This window comes from Phyllostomus hastatus, unplaced genomic scaffold, assembly GCF_019186645.2.
Source record: "Phyllostomus hastatus isolate PE091 unplaced genomic scaffold, TTU_PhHast_1.1 phas_contig_34, whole genome shotgun sequence".
Taxonomy (NCBI): domain Eukaryota; kingdom Metazoa; phylum Chordata; class Mammalia; order Chiroptera; family Phyllostomidae; genus Phyllostomus; species Phyllostomus hastatus.
Window position 1 is genome coordinate 44,968,226 of NW_025333857.1, and position 23,282 is coordinate 44,991,507.

General features: G+C 44.5%; 1 pseudogene; it reads left to right on the plus strand.

The window, feature by feature from the left end:
- The first annotated feature begins 18,810 nt into the window (after nucleotides 1-18,810).
- Nucleotides 18,811-19,303, plus strand: LOC123820148 (annotated as a pseudogene).
- Nucleotides 19,304-23,282: the final 3,979 nt, after the last annotated feature.

Here is a 23,282-nt window from a genome sequence, read left to right on the forward strand (position 1 = left end):
ATGTATTTTTGTACTATAAATTTATTTTATTTGCCCCTTTACATTATGGCATTTTATGGTCTAATATTATGGAACGGTGATGTAGTTTGGTTATATTGTCTATGAATGCTAAAGGTGGTGTTGAAAAGTATTTATTATAAGGGGCACTGGGTTACATAAATTTGAAAACTATAAAGTGATTCCTAATGTCAGTACACTAAGTGCTCAATGAATGGTACCTATTGTTATTAAGGCTGCTATCACCCTTCATCACCTCTAGGCACAATTTAGTTGCAGACTCTGGAAACAGTGAGTGAACCATGAGATGGGAGGGGGCGTAGCCTAGGGCCGGTTGCCTGGGGGAGGTGGTGCTGAGTGCCCGGAGCCAGGCTTGGAGAAACCAGGGCTCTGACACCGCCGTTCCTCCCCCGGAACGGGATGTCCTCGGAGGAAGAGACTTTTTCTGGAGCCCTGGAAGCCCCCCCGCCCAGGCCCCGTAACCCCCCTGCTAGGTACACTCGCGTGGATTCCAGACAGCACGCCAACAGCCAGGGATTTCCCCCAAAGCCGGGAGGGCTGGGCCACACTTGGCTTGAGGCTGCAAGCCAGACACGCCCCGCGGAGCCCAAGTCAGCGGGTAGGCCGGAAGGGAGGAGTGGGGTTGATCTAAAAGCCTGGGCGGTTCTCTCTCAGGGGAAGGGAGGAGATGAGATGAAGGAGGGGAAGGAGGGAGGAGGAAGGCCAACGGGAATTGAACTCTCAGAAGTCTGACTCAGGGCAGTCAGGAAATGTAGGGAGGGGGAACGGAATACTGAGTTACCTCCCAGCGGGAAACGTGGCGTTCAAACAAGGAACAGACTGATAAAGAGGGGAAGAGGGTGCGTAGCACTGCTTGAAAGAAGGTGGAGATTAAACAAAGAAGATATATGCATGATCCACGGATATGAACAATAGTGTGGGCATTGACAGTGGAAAGGGGGAAAATTGGGACAACTGTAATAGCATAAACAATTTTTTAAAAAGAACGAAAGACATTCGGCATTCAAGACCCTTGCCTACATCTTCCTTCTCACTTCAGGCCCTTCCCTGCTATGCACGGGATCCTCCCACTTACATCCCTTCATAAACCGGGCTAATCCGGGCCTGTGTGTTTTTGGGTAGTCGATTAATTCTCTGTCTGAATTGACTTTCCCTGGCTCATCTGGCTGCAGGCTTCCATGAAAACATCTCTTTCTTTTGAGGCATTCTCCAATTGAGATGTAATTTCTCTGGTCTATATGCTAAAATTCTATAGGTGTTTCAGGTAGACTAAAATGGTCATTTAACAATTTAGTACCATATTGTCAAACATTAGTGTGCATCAGAACCCCCCCCAGAAAGCTTGTTAAAACGTGAATTGCCCTAGTCAGTGTGGCTCAGTTGGTTGGAGTGTTGACCTGTACACCAAAAAGTCACAGGTTTGATTCCTGGTCAGGGCGCATACCCAGGTTATGGGTTCAGTCCCTGGTTGGGGCACATACGGGAGGCAACCAGTCAATGTTTCTCTGTCACATCGATGTTTCTCTCCCTCTCTTTGCCCCTCTCTAAAAGCAATGAAGAACTGTCCTTGGGTGAGGATAAAAAAATTTCTTTTAAACCCTTCAATTGCTGGGCTCCATTCTAATTCTGATTCTAATTCTGGTCAGGAGTATGGTCAAGAACATTCACTCCCGCCCTGGCTGGTGTGGCTCAGTGGACTGAGCACTCGTCTGAACAGAAAGGTTGCAGGTTTGATGTCCAGTCGGAGCACATGTCTGGGTTGTGGGGCAGGTTCCCCAGTTGGGGGGGTGGTGAGAGGCAACCAATCAATGTATCTCTTGCACATTGCTGTTTCTCTCCTTCTCTTCCCCATTCTCTAAAAATAAATAAATGAAGTGGGTTTTTTTTAAAGAATTTTCACTTTCAACAAGTTGCCAGGTGTTCTTGATGCTACTGGTCCAAGTATCACACTTTGAGTGCCACTGGTTTAGTGCAAAAAAGTACCATTCCTAGGTGTTCAGTGCTTATTTGTTAATTCATTCAATGAGTGTCCACTGCATACCAGACATGGGTAAGTGTTGAGTTTGCAATATAAGCAAAGCAGGCATAGTGTGGTAGGCAGTAAGACAGGTATGAGCAGAACAAGAATGATGGGCCAGGTACAGAAGGTCACCAGGGCAGAAAGCCCAGGGTACCTAGCAACAGGCAGAACTGGGAAAGCAAGGACCTGGGCCCCAGGGTGACCTTTCCTCCCCTAGCATAAGCTGGTCATGTGGCTCAAACCCCTGACCTTTCACATTGCTGGTCATGTGGCTTGGACCCTCCCCTGAACTTCTCTTCTCTGTCAAATCGCTAGTCATGTGGTTTTAGACCCCCTTAGAGGAGGAACAAGGGGCTGGAGAATAGCCTCATGTAACTCTCACATAAGGCCTTGCATGACCACTCTCAAGCAGTCGGCCTTCAGAACAATGAAGTTCTGACCTGCATCAGATGATTTTAAGAACAAAGCCTCTGGTCTACTGACCACAGAGGCAGAGTTTTTGTCAAACGAGATGACATTTAGACCTCAGTTGTGTTTCAGCTCCAAGCCCATAAAAGCAGCAAAATCAGAGTGAGCAAACCATGGCTGGCTTCAGGAACAGATGCAAAAACTAATGACCCTCTCCCCTAGCACCAACCAATGAGTGGAAACAACCCTGAAAGGACACACTTGGAAAGCTGATGAATATTCTATTGAGATCCTTCTCCCTACCCCCAGACCTTCTGGAGCATTTCTTCCCCCTTTCTCAGGTGTATATCTCTGCTCTCTTTTGCCTAAGCTCCAAGGGTCCGACCAAGACTTGCAACCACGGAAGCCGTGGGCGGCTCTTGGGCTAACCCCCTGAATCTGTCTCCAAGGCCCCCTTTTTTCTGACTTTTCAGCAAGCTAATGCAGCACTGCCTTGGCTCACTTCTGTCACTATGACTTACTTCTCAGTGAGTCCACATCCCTGCATGGCTTGCTTCTTTCCTATACCATTTCTAGACAGCCAAAGCAGAGGACCGCCTAAGCTCTCTCCTGTTGCTTCTTCTGCCCTAAGCCCTTGCTTTGTTTCACTGTCCCCAGCTTTACTGAATCTACTCTCAAAATCACCCGGACTCATATTATGAAATCTTTCCTTCGCAAAGTCAAGAACCCGCCCACTGCAGGCCAGCTCCAGGCAGATCCCTTCCGGCCCAGTCCCTTTTCAGTGACAATAGGACCTACCCTCATGGAGCTTCCAGTCAACCAGGATAGACAAATACTAAGCAAAGAAACATACTATTAAGTATAAAATAACAAATTGTGACAAATACTCTAAAGGAAAAGAAAAAGTGATAACAACCCATTTCAGACTGGGCAGTCAGGTGAAGCCTTTGGATGGAAGGGGCCATTTATACAGAAATATTTTATTTTATTTTATTTTATTTTATTTTATTTTATTTTATTTTTTAGGGGTTTATTTATTTATTTATTTTTAGAGAAGGGGGAAGAGAGGCAAAAAGAGAGGGAGAGAAACATCGATGTGTGAGATACATCGATCTGTTGCCTCTCTCACGCCCCTAACTGGGGACCTGGCCCACAACCCAGGCATGTGCCCTGACTGGGAATTAAACCAGTGACCTTTCAGTTCACAGACTAGCACACAATCTGCTGAGCCAGGGCTTTAGAAAAAATTAAGTATATTTTATTGATTATGCTATTACAATTGTCCCATTCTTCTTTCCTTACCTTTATCTCCCTCCACCCGGTACTCCTATTCCCTCCAGCATTCCCCCACCCTTGGTTCATGTCCATGGGTTGTACCTATAAGTTCTTTGGCTTCTCCATTTCCTGTACTATTTTTAACCTCCTCCTGTCTATTTTGTACTTACCAATTATGCTTCTTATTCCCTGTACCTTTCCCCCCATTCTCCCACCTCTCCTTCCCAGCTGATAACCCTCCATGAGATCTCCATTTCTGTCATTCTGTTCCTGTTCTAGTGTTCTAGTTGTTTACTTAGTTTGTTTTTGTTTTTGTTTTTTGGGGGTTAGGTTGTTGATACTTGTGAACTTGTTGTCATTTTACTGTTCATAGTTTTTTTTTTAAGATTTTATTTATTTCTTTTTAGACACAGGGGAAGGGAAGGAGAAAAAGAGGGAGAGAAACATCCATGTGTGGTTGCCTCTAGCATACCACCCACGGGGGACCTAGCCCACAACCCAGGCATGTGCTCTGACTGGGAAGCAAACCAGCTAGACTTTGGTTCACAGGCCCATGTTCAAACCACTGAGTGACACCAGCCAGGGTTACCATCCACCATTCATTTGATCCTCTTCTTTTTCTTGGATAAGTCCCTTTAACATTTTATATAATAAGGGCTTGGTGATGATGAACTAACTCCTTTAACTTGACCTTATCTGGGAAGCACTTTATCTGCCCTTCCATTGTAAATGATAGCTTTGCTGGATAAAGTAATCTTGGAAGTAGGTCCTTGCCTTTCATGACTTTGAATACTTTCCAGCCCTTTCTTGCCTTCAAGATTTCTTTTGAGAAATTGGCTGACAGTGTTATGGGAAATCCTTTGTAGGTAACTCTCTCCTTTCCTCTTGCTACTTTCAAGATTCTCTTATTTTTAAATTTGGATAACTTAATGATGATGTGTCTTGTGTGTTCCTCATTGGGTCCAACTTCTTTGGGACTCTGAGTTTCCTGGACTTCCTGGAAGTCCATTTCCTTTGCCGGATTGGGGAAGTTCTCCTTCATTATTTGTTCAAATAAGTTTTCAATTTCTTGCTCTTCCTCTTCTCCTTCTGGTACCCCTATGATTGGGATCTTGGAACATTTAAAGATGTCCTGGAGGTTCCTAAGCTCTCCTCATTTTTTTGAATTCTTGTTTCTTCATTCTGTTCTGGCTGAATGTTCATTTCTTCCTTCGGGTCCACACCATTGATTTGAGTCCCAGTTTCCTTCCTGTCACTGCTGGTTCCCTGTACATTTTCCTTTATTTCACTTAGCATAGCCTTCATTTTTTCATCTAATTTGTGATCATATTCAACCAATTTTGTGAACATCCTGATTACCAGTGTTTTGAACTGTGCATCTGATAGGCTGTCTATCTCTTCATTGCTTAGTTGTATTTTTTCTGGAGCTTTGATCTGTTCTCTCATTTGGGCCAATTTTTTTGTCTTGACACACCTGTTACTTAGTAAGGGGTGGAGCCTTAGGTGTTCACCAGGGCAGGGCAACCCACGTCTCTAAGTTGTGATGCTGTATGTGGGGGAGGGGTCCAAGAGGGAACAACACCACTTGCTCTGCTCTCTGCCGGCTTTTAGTCACTTCCCCCACTTCCCCCAATCAAATTGGGCCCTTCTGGTGCTGATTCCCATGTGGGTTGGCTTGGGGAAGAATGTACATTCTAGGACCCTGTGGGTCTCTCCAGCAAACTCTCCCATGAGGCTGGGAGTTTCTCCTGCTGCTACCTCAACCCCCACAGGTGTTTTTTAATCAGTGGTTTGAGGCTTCATTTCCCTGCGCTGGAGCTCTGGGTTGTGGGGTCTATCTCACTCCCCAATTGTTCCTCCCAGTTTATCTGCATGCGAATGTGGGACTGCCTGCTCGACCAGCCGCTGCCACCACCACGGCCTTGTCAGACAGCTGCAGCCTTGTGCTCCCTGCTCCACAATCCAGCACTGGGTCCCCCAGCCTCTGCCTTGCTGTGAGTCCTCCCCACGCCCCCATCTCCGCCCTTCCTACCAGTTTGAATGAATGTTTCTTCTTTAACTCCTTGGTTGTTGGACTTTAATACAGTTCAGCTTTCTGTCAGTTCTGGTGGTTTTTTTGTTTTTAAATTGTTGTTGTCCTTCTTTTGGTTGTGTGAGGTGGCACAGTATGTCTATCTACACCTCCATCTTGGCTGGAAGTCCTCATTTTTTTTTTTGAAATAAGTTTTCCATTTCTTGCTCTTCCTCTTCTCCTTCTGGCACCCTTATAATTCAAATGCTAGTACATTTAAAGTCGTCCCAGAGGTTCCTCAGCCTCTCATTTTTTTTGAATTCTTGTTTCTTCTTTCTGTTCTAGTTGAATGCTTATTTCTTCCTTCTGCTCCAAATTGTTGATTTGAGTCCCAGTTTCCTTCCCTTACTGTTGGTTCCCTGTATATTTTTCTTTATTTCACTTTACATAGCGTTCACTTCTTCCTCTATTTTGCATACATGTTCAGTCATTTCTCTGGGCATCCTGGTTACCAGTGTTTTGAACTCTGCATCTGATAGGTTATTTACCTCCTGGTCTCTTAATTCTTTTTCTGGAATTTTGATCTGTTTTTTCATTTGGGTCATATTTCTTTGTGTTGGTGCAGTTGGTATGTTGTAAGGGGCAGAGCCTTAGGTATTCAGCAGGGTGGGGCAACCCACCATTACTGTGCTGAGGCACTGTATGTGGGGGGGGGGCAGTGTCAGAGAGGGAACAATGTTGCTTGCTCAGCTCTTACCCCACTTTCAGTCATTTCTCCCACTTCCCACAAGCTAATTGCACCCTTCCAGGTGCTGCCCTGGTGCTGATTCCTGGGTGGGTGTGTACATCTAGGACCCTGTGGTTCCCTCCTACAGACTCTCCTGTGAGACTGTCAGTTTCTCCCACCACTGCAACCCCCACAGGTTTTTTACAGCCAGAGGTTTTGAGACTTTATTACCCAGTGCTGGAAACCTGGATTGTGTGGTCTGTCTTGTTCCCTAGTTGTTCCTCCCAGTTCACCTGCACTCAAATATGGGACCACCTGGTCTGCCAGCTGCCACCTTGCCACACGTGTCCTGTTTACCTCAGTTACCTGTCTCTGCACCCCCTACCAGTCTGGATGAATGTGTCTTCTTTAACTTGTTGGTTGTTCAACTTAAATACAGTTTGATTTTCTGGCAGTTCTGGTTGTCTTTTTTTTTTTAATTGGTTGTTAACCTTCTTTTGGTTGTGTGAGGAAGTGAAGTGTACCTACACCTTCATCTTGGCTGGAAGTCTATACAAGCATATTTTAAACAAACTTCTATAAGGTGCACCTATTGTACTGTATTATCATGTGTTTTTTAAATTGTCCAGCTAACTACTAGTCCATGTGCTCCTTAAACGCTAGAATCTTGTCTTCTCAATATTCATCATGCTTCACAGAGTAGGGCCTTGGCACATAGTATAAGAATAGATGAAAAAAAAAAGAATGCATGGAAAGATGGGAGAATCATCGCAAGAATGAACAAATAAATGAATGAAATGTCAGATGAATGTATGCATGTGTACATTGGTAGATGGAAGGATGATGTGGATGCATAGGTGACTGTCTCTGGCAGCAACACAGAGAACCAGGATTCATGGTGAGGCAAGAGTGGGAACTCAGAAACTTAGCTGACTCCTTTATTATATTTCCAAGTCCTGCCCATCATTTAAGGTGATCATCCATGGCCCCTCCTCCCCAAAGCTCTCTTCATTACCATTGCTAAGCTCTACTTCCCACATGAATGAATTACTGTCACCTGCACTCCTACACATGCCATACTTAATTCAACACACACGCTGCCTTATGCTTGCCAGCTACTAACCACATGTGCGCAAGTTCTACAGGGTAAGCCATGCTCTCTGTGCCAGTCTTAGAAAGGAAGTGTTGTGGGGGAAGGAAGAATAGAAAGTTTTTCTCTACTTCTGAGCCAAAAAAGGCACAGAGCTCAGCGGGGAGGCGGGGGGGTGTGAGAAGATACCATGTGACTTCAAAATAGCACTTTAAATGACACATTTCCTCTAAATGTGTGTCTTAGGCTCCTAAGAGGAGCATATTTTATTTAGAGACTCAATTTGAATAAAATAATAATAAGAAAAACACCCGGGGTCCCTCTAGGGTGTTTAAAAGTGGAGAGTGATAAGAAAACTACATACAGACCAGTTCCTTCCTCTTGAAGACTCTCTACCCCAGGATGGAAGATCAACCAGCTTTGCATGCTTCAGACTGCCAGACCCTTGTTTCTGTCACCCTGAAGCTCTTACCCACCCAAGCCCAGTCCTCCTATGCCAAAGGAACTTGAATTCAAAAAGGAATTTCCAAAGGATTTGAAGGCAGGAAAAGAGTCCCTTTCTTCCAAAAAAGAGGGCAGAATGAAGAATCTAGGACACAAAATTCCCCAGAGGTTGAAATAAAATACTTGTCAATAGTGAAGGACTTCAATAGATGACTCCTAAAAGAGGGTAAGAGATTACCAACTGTGGGCATTGTCATGATCACCTACCAGCAGTGACCGTGGAACACTGTGGATGGCTCATCAATATGCAAGAAACAACACACACAGAGACAACCAGGTCCTGTGGGGGAATAGGAACAGAATGGCCACTCCTCATGTGGGGAGCACCTTGACCACCCTCTCTCCTGGAGGGCACCGCTTGGCCACCCTCTCTCTGGTGGGGAGAGCACCCTGTTCCCCCTCCGGAGAGGCTTTTTACTGGTTTTGTTTGCATAAGAATTCAGGTAAAGCTCATTACTCATTGCTAGGAAGTAAGGATCAAACAATAGGTAACAAGGAAGTCTGAGGGCCTATTTTGAATCAGGGTCAAAGAGCTGTAAAAACCTTTAAGGAACAAACTTACTTCTTCCTTGGACCCTTATCATTCAATTGAGAGCATTCTAAACAAAGCAGGTTTCACAGGACTTTATATATTCTTTCTTAGGCTTGATCACCCAGGGAACCCGCCCTTTTCAGCACAGAGCTGCACCACCCTGTCATTGTTTCAGGCTTAGGTGGAGCAAGGGAACTAAAGCAACCAAGAGATAAGGAGATTTTTCTCCCAGATGATGAGGACTCAGGCTATGTCAAAGCCGAGGAGCGAGGGTCCATCACCCCCTTTTGCTGTAGCCCCCAAAGTCCTTTCTTGGGGGCCTCCCACATGATCGTGCCTATCTTAGATTGTTCCCCACTTGGGGAATCTTACCCGTCATTGGCTAACCGACCAGGCATTGGGGTTCAGTTATGAATGAAGCAGCAGAAGCAGTGCTCCTGCCAGGGAAATAAGCATTTGTCTCCTCGCTGGTTTACGGTCCAAGGCCACTCCCTCAGCCTTAGCCTTGGTGGGGGTTACAGCTTCTGATACCAGGCAGGGCAGTTCCCAACAGGGCATGAATATCTATCCCCAGTAGTAGCTAAAGAAAGCAAGATTTCATATGTATGCACACACAGAGATTTTAAACTAATATGTATTTTAAAATATAATACTCCATATGAGTTGAGATGTCCTGATATGGTCTCGAGTGGGACTATAATTAGTACAACATTTCTGAAATCATTACACAGTAGTCTCAAGTATCTTTAAGATGTTCATGCTCTTCCTGCCTCCAAAAGAGGAAGATATGATTTTGGCATCAATTTACTCCCATTTTTGATCATCTGTCCTGAGGGAATCACTTGAAATACAAAAACAAAGCAACAACAGCAAAAGAACACTAATCACAAAGATGTTCATCCCTGTGTTATATGTAATAGTGACAGACTGGAAATAGCCTAAAAATCCAGCAACTAGAGAATGATTATTCATTAGATATTTATAGAATACTATTTAACCATGCCTAATTATATGTTCTACAGAGTTCTTCCTTGGGGAATGTTCTGGCAGTGATGTTGTCAAGGGTACAGTCTACAGCTCCTTCAGGACAGGACCCTGACTGAGTCCCTTGAGTCCAAAACCTGCTTCTCAGCTTCTCAGGAAACCTGGCTTTTCTTAGTGCACCTGGGAAGTCTTGGTGGCAGACTTCTCTCACAAGTCCCACCCGAGCCTAATGTAGCCATCAAAGACAATTTATTAGAACATGGTGTGTGGTATTCCTTTTCAAAGAGCAGACTATGTGTACCCACTGCCCAAGGTCTTTTCTCCAGCTGGTTTTGGAGTAGATGGGAAGACAAATCAGAAAGCTGCTTGGTGAGCTGATTGTTTAAATAAAAGCAAATGGTAGTCTTGAGGAATACTTTTTCAAACCATGGTGAGGCTTGATGAAATGTGTCTGATCTATAGGAGACACAATTTTCTCTAGTGAGTAAAACGCTTGTTTCTCTCCCCTGAAGAGCAAAGGCTGCTTGGTGACCAGTTTGCTTTCTTGCACTTGCTTTTCCATGCTCACTGCTTCCCTTTTTATTAATGCAGTTCCATTCTTAGTACAGGTGACTGACCAATCCAGGAGTGGCACTAGACCAACCATCATCCCTTCTCTGGGCATATGGACTTGACACCACGCTAATATCAATCTATCGCCTCTCAGCTCCAAGGTGAACCTTCATTGTCTGCTCTGCAAAAATGTAGTGGACCACCTAAAAATTTTTCCTTTGCCAGCTGTTAAACTTTTTCAGTGGAGGACGCTGGAGAGACAATGTAGGAGGGATTTTCCTGCCTAATTCTGGTGTACTCTGCTCAGCAGTCTCCTGTAGTGTGTGGAACCCAGCTGGGACTTTTCCAGTATTCATCTCCTGCAGTGCAAGCAACTTTAGCTCCAGCTCCTGCAATGTATGGTGGCCAGCATCATCCAAAGGCCAGCAGCTTCCCCTGGCATCCTTGCTATGAGGGGTGGGGGGGGGTGGTTATAGAAGAGTGACTCCAGTGAACACATCCCAAGCACCCTAGAGGGTGGATTTCCAGCAGATTTCACCAGTGCAGCACAATAAGGACTTCTCTACCTTCCAGTGAACCACAGCCATACCCTCCCGACAAAGTCTGGTTTTCAGTCACAGGAGTAGGTGTTGGGGGTCTCTGTCGTGAATGTTCTATCTAAGCCCTAGTGGGAGCAGCTGCTGCTTATAGTTGCTATCCCTCTATTCTTTAGAGTTGTTTTTACTTCTTATTAGCTGGCCAACTACCTCTGTCAAACAAACTCTAAGCTTTGACTGAAAATAAATGATAAAGATTTACTCAAGGATCTTTGGTTTGCAAAACAGAAACAAAACTAGGCAATACCCAGAGTGTTCCAAAGAAGATAAAAAGCTGAGTTCTTGTAGTAAAAAGTTGTAGGAGGACTTCTGTCCAAGATGGAGGCGTAGGTAGACACAGTGTGCCTCGTCGCACAACCAAAGGAAGGACAACACAAATTTAAAAACAAAAAACAACCAGAACTGACAGAAAATTGAACTGTATGGAAGTCTGACAACCAAAGAGTTAAAGAAGAAACATTCATCCAGACAGGTAGGAGGGGCAGAGACAGGCAGCTTGGTAGAAAGGACTCACAGCAAGGCAGTGGCTGGAAGACCCAGCGAGGCAGTGGATTATGGACTGGACAGTCCCACATTTGCATGCAGATAAACTGGGAGGAACACCTGGGGAGCAAGATAGACCTCACAACCCAGGATTCCAGTGCAGGGAAATAAAGCCTCAAACCTCTGACTGAAAACACCTGTGGGGGTCGGAACAGCAGTGGGAGAAACTCCCAGCCTCACAGGAGAGTTCATCGGAGAGACCCACAGGGTCTCAGAATGTACACAAACCCACACACCTGGGAGTCAGTACCAGGAAGATCCAATTTGATTGTGGGTAGCAGGGGAAGTGACTGAAAACCAGCAGAGAGTAGAGCAAGTGACATCGTTCCCTCTCAGACCCCTCCTCCCCACATACAGCATCACAACTTAGAGACGTGGGTTGCCCTGCCCTGGTGAACACCTAAGGCTCCACCCCTTACTAAGTAATAGGCACACCCAGAGCCGCCCCCCCCCAAAAAAAATGGTCCAAATAAAAGAACAGATCAAAGCTCCAGAAAAAATACAACTAAGCAATGAAGAGATAGCCAACCTATCAGATACACAGTTCAAAACACTGGTAGTCAGGATGTTCACAAAATTGGTTGAATATGATCACAAATTAGATGAAAAAATGAAGGCTATGCTAAGTGAAATAAAGGAAAATGTACCAGGAACCAGCAGTGACAGGAAGGAAATCGGGACTCAAATCAATGGTGTGGACCCGAAGGAAGAAATGAATATTCAGCCAGAACAGAATGAAGAAACAAGAATTCAAAAAAATGAGGAGAGGCTTAGGAACCTCCAGGACATCTTTAAATGTTCCAAGATCCCAATCATAGGGGTACCAGAAGGAGAAGAGGAAGAGCAAGAAATTGAAAGCTTATTTGAACAAATAATGAAGGAGACGTCTTCCAACCTGGCAAAGGAAATAGACTTCCAGGAAGTCCAGGAAGCTCAGAGAGTCCCAAAGAAGTTGGACCCAATGAGGAACACACCAAGGCACATCATAATTACATTACCCAAGATTAAAATTAAGGAGAGAATCTTGAAAGTAGCAAGAGGAAAGGAGAGAGTTACCTACAAAGGATTTCCCATAAGACTATCAGCTGATTTCTCAAAAGTAATCTTGCAGACAAGAAGGGGCTGGAAAGAAATATTGCAAGTCATGAAAGGCAAGGACCTATATCCAAGATTACTCTATCCAGCAAAGCTATCATTTAGAATGGAAGGGCAGAAAAAGTGCTTCCCAGACAAGGTCAAGTTAAAGGAGTGCATCATCACCAAGCTCTTATTACATGAAATGTTAAAGGGATTTATCTAAGAAAAAGAAGATAAAAAACAAGAACAGTAAAATGACAACAAACTCACAATTATTAACAACCATACCTAAAACAAAAATAAAAACAAACTAAGCAAACAACTAGAACAGGAACAAAGTCACAGAAATGGAGATCACAGGGAGGGTTATGAGCAGGGGAGTGGGAGAAGGAGAGAGGGGGAAAAGGTACAGAGAATAAGTAGCATAAATGGTAGGTAGAAAATAGACAGGGGGAGGTTAGGAATAGTATAGGAAATGTAGAAGCCAAAGAACTTATATGTATGACCCATGGACATGAACTGAAGGAGGGGGTGGGGGGATGTGGGTGAGAGGGGATGTGCAGGGTGGAGGGGAATAAAGGGGAGAAAATGGGACAACTGTAGTAGTATAATATGTTTTATTATCAATAATAATTATATATCAATATATCATAATATATAATCATTTATCAATATATCATAATATACATCAATAAAATATATATATTTTTAAAGTTGTAGTAAAAAGGACATTCTTGAGGAGAATCAGTCCTGCATTCTTAGCCCCTGGATTAGCCCGAGATGGTAATGCTCTAGATAACAGCAGATGGTCTGGATAATGAATGTCAGGCTGTCTGGGTACATGAACATTCTTTTCCCAGTTCTTCAGAGGTTATCAGAGGGTTATCTGGTTTTTATATGCAAATATTAACATAAGATTGGAAAGTTCAGAAGTTTTAGTTCTTAGGCTAGTTCCAACAAGGAAAGAATCATTTCCTCATGCCTCAACCTGATTTTAGTAGTTTAGCAGCTTGATAACAGAGACTTTCTTTTATTTCTTCACTCTGTTCCTCGACTGCCAAGTACAAAAAGTAAGGCATGAACTTATCATTATTTTGATCTCAATTATGTTGAATACGTACATCTATATGAACAGAAAAGAAAGAGAACTTGTGAGGAATTCACCAAAATGTACAAAGACATTGTCTTCAGGTGGTCAGATTAGGGTGGTATTTATTTTTCACATACATTTTTTTCCAAATGAGTTTGAATTATTTTTGTAGCCAGAATTTTGTTTTTTTGTTTGTTTGTTTATTTGTTTGTTAATGTAAAGAGAACACATACCCTGTGGTCTGACCACGTTACCAGGAGCAAACCAGACTGACCCTAGCAAGTCACAGCCAGGGAATGCACCTCCAGATATGCCCGGTCTCAGTCAGTGTCAGGAACCTGTGCGAACAACTCTTCAAGGTAACTCCTTCTCCAGAAAAGGGTAGGAGGAGGTGAGGCAAGGACCCTTTTTATGGGGGCTTCCTGTAGAAGTGGCGTTGCGACAGGGATTCCCATTGTCTTGAGCACCTAATGTGGAGACACAGGGAGTGCTTAGCCTTTCGGTCAGAGGTAGGCTGGGCCACCTGTAGTAGGATGCTGGGAAATGAGTTGAGTCAGCACTATCCCTGTCCTTGGGGAACAAATATGGGACTCTGGCACCAGTGACATGCACTGAGTGGTGCCCTTGGAGAGTGGAAAACACAGTAGGGCCAGCTTAACCACAACTGGATGGAGACATGTAGGTTGATGTCCCTCTTCCCACCCACGTGAGAGTGGTCCTGCCTTTTGGCCTTTGCTTGGGCCTTTACTGCCACTTAAAATGCTATCTCTCTTTCCCATCTCTGTCTATCTGATTCCTGCCAGAAGTACTACTTTTGGAGTATTTAGGTGGAATAGCAGGAAGTCTTCCCCTTGGTGAATTCAGGCACTGGGTGGTCACCGGTCTGGCCTCATCTCCTCTGGCCCTCTGGAGGGCACAGGCAGGCACCCGCTTCTGGGGGGTGCATCGCACCCATTCTGGGGTCGGGGGCAAAAAAAGATAAGCTGAAAGGCAGTGTTGTTGTCTCCATATTTTGTTTTGTTTTGCTGTTGAAATTTTCTTTCTACTCTTTTGAGTTCTTTAGCTGAGACCCCTATAATGAAAGACAGATTACCTGGAAAAAAACAAGCAGAAGTTTTTTTTTGCTTGTATACTGCTTGTATACATGGGAAATACCCAGGGGAAAACAAGTAACTCCCTGAGGTGGCTTAGAATTCAGGATTAAATACCATTTTAACAAGGACAGGGGAGGACGATGCAGGCCTCTTAGGGGAGAGGACACGATTTTTAGGAGAGGATCAACGGGCCCTTAGAAGAGTACATGGGCCATGTGATGGTTTGTGAAAAAGTTGATCTTCTGTGTGTGATGTCGACTTCTAGTCTTCTCTCCTGTGGTCAGAGTTCATCTTCCCTGGTTGACAATACCTCTGGGGAGGGGTCTTATGACAAATGAGTTCCTCTTGGAGGATCTATCTTTAGACAAATGAGGACAGTTCAGAGAAAGCCTCTCCCTGCATTTGCTGTTTTTCAAGTGCCTTCAGTTCAACATAGTCAATACAGAAGACCCCTTTATCCGTGGGGGCACATTCCAAGGATGACTGAAACGGCGAATAGAACCAAACCCTGTATATATACACTATGTTTTTTTCCCTATACATAAATACTATGATAAAGTTCAATTTATAAATTAGGCACACTAAAAAGTAACAATAACTAATAATAAAGCAGGACAATTAAAATGATATACTGTAACAAAACTTATGTGAATGTGGTTTCTCTGTCTCTCTCAAAATATCTCTTTGTACCGTACTCACTTTTTCACTTATTAAAGGAAGCACTTTACAGCTTCTCTTCGACCTTTGACATCATGAACTACCAGCATCACTATCTTGTGCTTTGGGGCTATTATTAAGTAAAATAAAGGCTATTGAACACAAACACTGGTGCCTTGACCATTGATCTGATAGGCAGATCAAGAGGGCTACAAAGTGGCTAATGGGTGGGGAGCATATAGACTGGGGTTATGCTGGATACAGGGATGTCACACCCTGGTGGGGCAGAGTGGGACAGTGTGAGATTGCACATGTGATTCAAAATGGCACACAGTTTAAAATTTATGAATTGTTTATTTCTGAAATTCTTCATTTAATATTTTCAGATGGCCGTTGACCGTGAGTAACTGAAACCATGGAAGGCAAAACCGCAGAAAAGAGGGACTACTGTATAAAAGCAGCCTATCTGGGGGAGGCATGTTCTGCTACTCTTCATTGTGGCAATTGGTGTCGTGGCTTCCTCCCCCTAGTTCCACACACCTGACCACGTCCATGGGAAGAGCCTTTCCCTGGGTCCTCACCAAGGCTCTCCCCCATGCCCCGCTTGCCTGCAGTCTCACTGTAGCCTGCAAAACTCACCTCACCAGTGCCCAGGGCACGACCTGTTGGAAGGGGAAGAGACTGCAAAGCTAGACCACCTGTTCAGCCTCTAGGTGCACTCACCCCAAATGTCTTTGCTTCCTGGTGGGTGTGGCTACTGTGAACCCTCCCTGTATGCTCTCGCTTGACCATTGTTGAAGATCAAGAGAAAGGAGCTAATAGTTTTCCATACAGAGCCCAGGCTACGTGCCCTGTGGCTGGCCGCTTGCCCGGTCAAAACAGAAATGGAGTATCCTCCTTGCCTGATCCAGAGCAGAATATCCCTTTCCTCTCTAAACCCTGCAAATTCCCTTTTCCCCAGTCATACCCTACCCAGTCGTGGCAGACATCTAGCTGGGAAGGATCACAGGTCTGGCCTCATTACCTGTTCTTGATCGCTGATGACATACTTGCAGGCCTACCTGGTGAGGTAGGCCTGGTGAGTCATTGCTAGGTGAGGACTCAGAGAGGAAAGAAGGCATTTGTTGACTCTGCATCTTCTCTTCCCACTTCTTCTGCCTACTTTAGCTGGGAGGACACTAGGTCAGCCTTTGGCCAAGACACCACACAGAAATGTGTTTTGCTTCTGTTTACATTCTTGTCAGAATATATGCTCATTTTAAGGCTGTGCTTCTCAAATAGTAATGCACATAGACATCTCCTTGGGGTCTTGTTAAAGCACAGCTTCCTACTTGGTGGAGCCTGAGATTTTTCCTTTCTAACACGCTCCTGATATTGCAATGATGTCCAGGGCCCCAGTCTCATATTCTAGGCTTAGAGAAGTACTGCCTAATCTGTGAAGATGATCAGAACTCCAGGGTCCAAATTAATCACTGGGTTCAGTGTTTCCTTTGCTGATTCTTCCATCTGCCTGCTAGCCTAGGGGCTGCTGGGACAAATAATTTTTTAGCCCTAATTAATACTTAGCCTGATAGATGCTCCACATTTTTTTAAAAAGTCATGAATAAATATTTTAATGGTTTTTGAAGGCAATTTACAAAAGATGCAGGTTGTCAATGGCTAAGACAACATTTCCCAAGCTGTGTTCCTTCGGATACTGGTCCTGGGGGGTGTTAACAGATATTTAGTAAATGATGCAGGGAGGGGTGGGAAGATTCTGTAACCACTTAATCTGGGAAATATTGGATTAAAAATAGACATCCAAAGAGTTTCTCGAAGGCTTTAATAAATGAATGGTCATTGCCAACGTCCAAGAGAGGAATCCAATAGGCAGCATGGCCCTCCCTGATCTGATTACAGAGAACCTTCCTGAGAAGCATCCTACAGTGCTAGTACGCCAAGGAATATAAGGACAGCCGTCACTCTGGGTGTTTATCCAAGGACTATAAATAAAAAATGAAGTCGCAAAGGAGACCTAGAGGGAAAACAACTATCTGCTGAGGAGAGAATGTGGGAACTGAAAAGAGAGATCCCCTTTTCTGTTCCCCCTTCAGACCAAATCGTCAGACTTTTAATATTTTATTAGCCACTGTGGGGCTAATAGATGTCTGGATTTCTCAAGGAGGGGACACAAGGTGAATTCTGACTCCCTGTCCTTCCCCTGCCACACTCTAGTGCCTGAGAGAGGGAGGCCAGGAAACCTAGGGAGAAGGGAACCTGGAGGATTGCTTGGTGCTCAGTCTACTACCAGGAGGCTAAGATCTTGCAGCAAGATCTAAGATCAGAAAGGAAGGGCTTTATTCCAGCTAGAAAGCAAGGGGGTTGGGGTGTAGGGGGTGTGAAAAAGACCACGAAATGCAAGTGCAAGTCTAGCTGAGATTAGTTGAAATAAACTGACAAAAAGAAAGGAAGAGTCTAAAGAAAGGCCCCAAGTGAATCTCAGAGTTCATTTACCTTAAAACAGTAGTGCTCATTCAGAAGCAATTTCCCCTCACTTATCGGCCAGCGATGCTTTTTTTTTTTAAGATTTTATTTATTTTTAGAGAGGGGCAAGTGAGGGGGAAGAGAGGGAGAGAAACATTGATGTGCAAGGGATACATCAATTGGTTGCCTCTTGCACGCCCCGGACTAGGGGGACCTGGCCCACAACCTAGGCATGTGCCCAGATAGGGAATCGAACCAGGGATCTTTCATTTCACGGGCCAGCGCTCAAGCCACTAAGCCACACCAGCCAGGGCTATTTCTTCTCATTTAAAACTTTCAGATATTGCTTTGATTCAGCTGTTCTAGCACAAAGAATTTGGGAGAAATTTATTAAGTAAAAGCATTTTTTAAAGTACAAATAAATAAATATGAGTAGAGGTGGGAAGGATCCCAATCCAGGCTATAGAATTAGAGAAATTTTGCGCAGATCCACAGAGAGACATATAAGAAGGTGTTTTAGTCCTGGCTGGTGTGGCTCAGTGGATCGACTTCCAGCCTGCGAACCAAGTTGTCACCGGTTCAATTACTAGCAGGACATGTGCCTGGGTTGTGGGCCAAGCCCCCAGTTAAGTGGTGTGTAAGAGGCAACCACACATTGATGTTTCTCTCCCTCTTTTTCTCCCTCCCTTCCCCTCTCTCTAAAAATAAATAAATAAATAAATAAAACCTTTAGGAAAAAAAGGAGGTATTTTATCAACAGTTATTTGTGATGATTGGAGAGCTAGACCCAATGAGACATTTTCACTGGAATATTCCATGACAGTAATGAGCAATGAACTAGATATACACATAACAGTGTAAATAGATCTTTAAAATACAACACTGAACTGGGGGTAGAAGGAGAATAAGGAACAGAAAGAGACCTCCAGCATAATACAATTGATCGAAATTAAAAATACATGCACACAAAACAATGCCTCAAGCATTCAAGAACACTTTTAAGAATCTTAGTCATTGCAAACTCTACGGTCTCTCGGGCATTAGGCACTACTGCCACCTAGTGGTAGAAACTTAAAATTGAGATGTTACTCAGTTTTTTAAAGGACATATAATCTGTTGTACATTTAGTTTCTCTTCAAGTCTCAGGTGCTTCGAGAGCCGAGGGCTTGGGTGCAGAGATGGCTAAGTCCGAGAACCACACCACACACAACCAGTCCCAAAAATGGCACAGAAACGGCATAAGAAAACCCCAATTGCAAAGATACGAATCTCTCGAGTCAGTAGACCCCAAGTTCCTGAGGAACATGCACTTTGCCAAGAAGCACCACAAGAAGGGCCTGAAGAAAATGTAGGCCAACAATGCCAAGCCCATGAGTGCATGTGCTGAGGTTATCAAGGCCCTGGTCAAGTCCAAGGTGGTCAAGCCCAAGATCCCAAAGGGCAGCAGCCACAAGCTCAGTTGACTTGCTTACATTGCTCACTCGAAGCTCGGGAAGGCTAGTCAAGCCCGCATCACCAAGGGTCTCCAGCTCTGCCAGCCAAGGGCCAAGGCCAAGGCCAAACCAAGCCCCAGGCCGCAAATGCAGTGCAGCTCAGGCCCCAGCTCAGGCTCAGTCTCAGGCTTCCAGAGGTGCCCAGGCCCCTGGGAAGGCTCTACAGTAGAGGCCTCTGTCTGCCAACGTGAGGACAGAAGGACTGGTGTGCCCCCGGGGCTGACGTCCTCCTGTGGTGTTTGTGCAAATAAACCTGAGGCTGGGTCTGTCCATCAGAAAGAAAGAAAGAAGGAAAGAAAAAAAGAAGGAAAGAGAAAGAAAAAAAGAAAGAAAGAAAGAAAGAAAGAAAGAAAGAAAGAAAGAAAGAAAGAAAGAAAGAAAGAAAGAAAGAAATTTAAAAGTTTAATGTCATGAATTTTGACAATTGTATGCATCAGTGTGATCATCACTCTGAACTATATATAGAACATTTCCATCACCCCTGAAAGTTCCTTCCTTCCCTTTCTGGGAAAACCTGCCCTCACACTACCCTAGAAGCAACCACTGATTTGCTTATATCACTAAAAATAAGCTTTGCCTGCTGTAGAACTTCACATACACAGAATTGTACAGTGTGTACTCTTTGCGCTTGCCTTTTTTTGAAAATAACAATGTTTTTGAGATTCATCCATGTGGCACATATCAATAATTAATGAGTTTTTATTGCTGAATGGTGTTCCATTCTGCAGATGTTTCACAGTTCATCTATCTGTTCACCAGTTGATGGACATTTGGGTTACTTCCATTTTTGACTAGTACAAATAAAGCATCTGTGACTATTTATGTTTAAGCTTTTGTATGGGCACATGTTTTTATTTATCTTGGGTGGGATTGCTGGGTAGATAAATAAGTAATTTTTTAAGAAACTGCCAAAACAATTTTCCAAAGCAATTGTATTATGCTACACATTTGCCAGCAGTGCATTTATATCAACCATGAAAGGTGAACAAATTTATTTAAATATGCAAAAAGACTAGGACAGAATCTTGAAGGTACACAAATAACCAAAATGCACATGAAAAAAATGTTTAGCATCATTAGTTTTTAGGAAATTGCAAACTTAAATCAAAATGAGATATCACTTTACACTCACTGAAACGTGAAGCAAAATGCTGAGTGAGGATGTGAAGGAACTGGAGGCTGCTGGCCGTCACACAGACGCATGTGCACGGTGATGAATAACAACAGCTCTCTGGGGCCACAGGTTCCGTTCCTGGACTAAACAAGGATTCAGCGTATGATTTGCACAGTTCCACAGACCATTGTTGTTCAGATCTGGAAAACTGAGAAGTCAGAAGACAAAATGATGCTCTCTGTCAGTTGGGTGGGACCACTGATGGTGCCAGAAATGCACACTGGGGCAGGCCCTTGTAACTCTTCTTTACCTCATGCTATAGACTGAATTTGTGCCCCCCCCCACCCAAATTCATAGGTTGAAACCTAATCCTCCACATGATGGTATATGGAGGTGGGGCCTTTGATTATGTCTCAAGAATGGATTCCTCATGAATGGAATTAGTACCCTTGTAAAAGAGACCCCAGAGAGCTCCCTTGGGCCTGTGAGGTCACAGCGAAGAGATGGACCATCTATGAACTAGGAAGTAGGCTTTCACCAGATACTGAATCTTGGACTTTCCAGCCTCCAGAACTATGAGAAATAAATGTTTTATTTTGTTTTGTTTTTAAAGATTTTACTTATTTTTAGAGAGGGAAAGGGAAGGAGAAAGAGTGGGAGAAAAGCATCAATGTGTGGTTGCCTCTCAAGTGCCCCCTATTGAGGACCTGTCTCACAATGCAGGCATGCGCCCTGATGGGGAATGGAACCAGCAACCCTTTGGTTTGCAGGCCAGTACTCAATCCACTGAGCCACACCAGCCAGGGCTGAGAAATAAATGTTTGTTGTTTATAAGCCCTCCAGCCTATGGTATTTTTGTTATAGAAGCCTGAATGGACTAAGACACCTCAGTTTTGCATTCAGGAAGCAAAGCTTTCAGAAGGACATGTTAGCAGAGACTGCCACTTGACCCTTCTAAGGTGGATAAGAGTATCCTGAAGTCAAAACAAATTAAAGCTGGATGGTGGGTCCAGGAGGAATGTGGGCAGCTTTTGTGGACCCATGTGCTGCCAGGAGCCCCCCAGAATATGGGTCTCCTGTGGCCTTTGCCATCCAGCTCCCCTCCTCTTCTTGCTTCTCTTCTCTCTCTTCCTCCTTTCATAACAGCATTTATTAAGTTTTATCATGAACCAGGCTTTTATTAGGTACTTTTTCTAGTACAACAACACTGCAAGGTAGACTTTATCAGTCCATTTCCCAGACGAGGAAATGGAGATTTCCAGGGTTGAGGAACTTGCTCAAGATCATAGAGCTAGTAGATTAGTTTCCTATGGCTTCTGTAACAAATGACCACAAACTCAGAGGCTTAAAACAATGCAGATTTATTATCTTACAGTTCTGGAGGTCCAAAGGCTAACAGTGGGCAGCAGGGCTGTGTTCCTTCTGGAGGCTCTGGGGGAGAATCTGTCCCTGGTACTTTCGCAGCGTCTAGGGGCTTCCTGCATTCCCTGCTTCACTCTGACCTTTGCTTCTGGTGGCACATCTCTCTCTCTCTGATTCTGGCTCTCCTGCCTCCCCTTACAATGACACTTGTGATTCCATTCAGCCCACCCTGATAATACACGATGATATAATAACCCCATCTCAAGACTCTAACTTAATCATATCTGCAAAGTCCTTTTTGTCACACCAGGTAACATATTCACAGGGTCTGGGGATTGAAAGGTGAATGTCTTTGGAGAGGGGCATTACCCTGCCTACCATAGCTAGTGAGTGGCCATGCCAGGATTCAAACGCAGTTCTGCCTTAGTCCTAAGTCAGTGCTCTTTCTCTAAACCACACTGACCCTTCCTTCAGTTCTACTTCTCCGTGGAGCAGCCCTGGATCCTTCACAGACAAAGCATCCAGGAGAGAAAGGGATGGCAGAAGACCCTAGAGCTGGACACACGAGGAGGAGGAGCTCCTGGTGAGTATCCAAGGACCCCTCTTCAAAGCTGGGAAGGAAGAGTGGGACAGGAGACTCCATGGCCAGGTCACGCTCACTCAGAGGAAGGGTAGCAAGGGGAGGGGTGGCCTGCAGGCCCAGGCAGGAAAAATTCACTGGAAATGGGGCAGCACAACCCCTGAGGCCTCAGCTGTCAATACACCAAAGCACAAAGCACTAGCAGCAGCTCATTTCTCTCTGCCTGTGCTTGGGCAAATCCCCAAAGGCTGCTGCGGCTCCGAGCCCTCTGGAGACAGGCCACCTGTCTTCAGTCTCAGTTGTGTAACCAGGATCAAGGTACTCACCACTCAGTACCTCAATTACCTCATCTATAAAACTTATTTCATAAAAATTAAATGACTTAATACATGGAAAAGGCTTAGAACAGTGCCTGACACAGCACAAGTCTTATGTAAATATTGGGGAGCCAGAGCAGGTTGCAAGGGGGAGGGGCAGTCTTGTGGGTTCTCAGTATCTAAATTTAGCCTGGTGTGGCAGGTGGTTATTTCTGGGGAAATATCAACTGGGGTTACGTGGGCCCCGAATGCTGAACCCGGACATGCTGCAGAACATTTGGGGCGGTGCCTCCCACCCTCTGTCTGGACCCCTGGATTGAACACCTTCTGGAACAGCCCTGTTTGCAGGTACCTCTGGACCTCAGCAAGGCTCAGCTGCAAGAAGGTTCCCTGTACCTGTGCTCCACACCTGGCAATCTTGAGTACTTTCTTCCAGAAGACTCACTTGAAATTGTGTGTTCCTTCTGCCCATTCTGCTTCAGTTTACTGGGCCAAGGATGAGCTGCTGGATGGTATACATTGGAAACTGTAATCTCAGGTGGGCAGAAAAACCTGGTAAAATTATGAGATTTGAAGTCAGACAGATTGAAGGCCAGCTCTGCCACTTATAAGCCTTGAGACTTTGGACATGCCACTGAATCTTCCTGAACCTTAGTTTCTCATCTGTGAAATGGATATAATGATAGGGCCCACCTCACAGGGCTTTGGGAGTATTATTTAATACATGTAAAGTTTTTAGCACATGCTTGGAGTAGATAGTAGCAAACTCCCAACA